This window comes from Temnothorax curvispinosus, unplaced genomic scaffold, assembly GCF_003070985.1.
Source record: "Temnothorax curvispinosus isolate PA1 unplaced genomic scaffold, ASM307098v1 QBEX01013867.1, whole genome shotgun sequence".
Lineage (NCBI taxonomy): Eukaryota > Metazoa > Arthropoda > Insecta > Hymenoptera > Formicidae > Temnothorax > Temnothorax curvispinosus.
The window spans coordinates 1-2119 of NW_020223647.1; the positions used below are offsets into that span (position 1 = coordinate 1).

General features: G+C 40.3%; 1 long non-coding RNA gene across 1 annotated transcript; it reads right to left on the reverse strand.

Moving 5' to 3' along the window:
- Positions 1-933: 933 nt before the first annotated feature.
- LOC112464080 lies at positions 934-2050 on the reverse strand. Its single transcript, XR_003041870.1, has 3 exons — positions 1832-2050; positions 1115-1338; positions 934-1044 (listed from the first exon to the last, which is right to left on the reverse strand). It is a non-coding gene; the product is annotated as an uncharacterized LOC112464080 (long non-coding RNA).
- Between the last annotated feature and the right edge of the window lie 69 nt (positions 2051-2119).

Consider the following 2119-nt stretch of genomic DNA (forward strand, 5'->3'; position numbering starts at 1 on the left):
ACAGACGTGCAAACGCGTTTCGCTTGGTCCGTACGAATGTGTAAAACGTTTGTGGAATACGTACACGAAAGGGGCGACGAAGTCGATGCGGGGAGCATCGTTTCCCAACCATATTTTGTTCCGAGGCGAGTCTCGTCTCAGTACTGACCGTGTATAAGGCCAGAAATAATATTGATCTACGGTCGCAAGTCGGCTCAGTACTGGGGATGTATTGGGTCGACTTAGAAAATTTTCGCTCGGGACCGGAGGTAACAACCGCGCGAAAGCAACATGCCGCGAGGGGATTTAGAAAGCTTTTTGCTCGAGCGGCGCCGGAGGTAACGACCGCGGCACGAAGCAACACGCCGCGAGTGATACAGTAATTAGTGTTGTCCCCGTACTAGTACTCTGTGTCGGGCCAAAGTTGGCGCCAAGAGTTAGCCCAATACTGGCAATTATTGTTGTCCCCGTACTAGTACTCTGTGTCGGGCCAAAGTTGGCGCCAAGACTGGGACCCGTGTTATCATTCCGACATTGCCCCAGTAATGACCTCGATCTTAGCTTGTACTGGCCCAAAATCGTCAGCCAGTACTGGTAATTCTGGCACCAGTACCAAGCCAGCACTGAGCCTTTTTGAAATTCGCACATGGGTGTCTATATCTTTGTCTATACAAGAACAGATATAGTCGATAACATGGAAAATGGTAATTTTGTCGGTTCTTCATTGTTCGGCATTATGCTTTTCCTGACTATGGTCACTCCATCATTTGCAAAATATGATTTAAAAACATCTTGAAAATAATAGCGTATGCTTCCTTATCTATTTGTGAGTATAATTTATGTGTATCTGAAAGAGTTTGTGACGCGTATTGATAGCTCGTTCGGTACCATCTGGATAAAAATGCGATAACACCGCGCCTACCCTGTATGGGCTTATGAAGGATCTTTACTTACGAAGATTAATCTGTCAGTCCAGGACCATACAGGGGACCTTCCTCATGCTCAAAGAAACCCTGCTCAGCTGATTTCTCTTCCCTAGTAGCAATTCCGGCTTTCTTTGCAGACCTGTCGAGACAAAGTCATCAAAAAGTGAATACTTTACGAGGTATTTAATATTTTATTACACAGATCTTACCTTCTCGATATATTAAAGGTGAAACCGAGTGGCGACCGGACAGTAGATCAACATATTTCAAATTTGAGTCGTCACTAAGCCGCGTCCGATTACAGTGAAGAGGCGACGATCGCGGCTACGCCAACATGTGTTCGGGCTTGCAGATCCTTTCACGCGCACGGTCAACGGAAAGGCCAAGGATGGAGAAACCCGCGTCGATACAAAAGCCGGGTTAAATTCTCTTCCTAAGTAAAAAAGATGGATATTGGATACAATATAGTTTAGAAATGAAATCGAAATGTAAAATGGAACTAAAGCTCAGGTGTCGCGATGGGTCCATTTTTATGTTATTTTTATATTCGCTTATTCTAGTTTTTAATTGCCGTCGCCCGCGGCTATCATAAGCGCCGAAATGATAGCGTCGCACAAACAAAATTTAGCTACTATTGCAAAGTCATTTTTTTCCGAGTATAGAGAGTATTAAACATTTTTTTCTTCTCGTACTTATATATTTAATCGTTCTTTTTACTAATCTACATAATCAACAAGTTTATTTTTTTTTTTCTGACAAAAGACACTTTTACCGTCTTGTAAAACAATCGATAGTAAAGAAAAAGGCTTATGACCGTAGTCAAAGATTGTTAATAGAAATAATAGTATTAAGCATATAGATACAGATATTATAAACTGATCGATTAGAAATTCATTGCCTCAAAATAGTGAATAAAAAATAATTACCAAAATAGTTACTTTCAGATATTTCCGACTCCAATGTTGTCCAAGACGTTCGACCGCTATTGCAAGTGTCTTGCAAGGTGTCTGTGTATTTCCTACTATTGATAATGCTCAGAATCGTTCGCGGGGCACATATCTGAAATAAAGTAATGATGATAAATTAAAAGTTGCTCAAGATATATTAATTTCGGAGTAAAAACTATATTTTTTTCTTAAAAAAAAGAAAAATATCATTTTTTCCGAAAAGTTTTCAATCCGATAAAATTTTTTTTATACAAAACATAGCTCCAT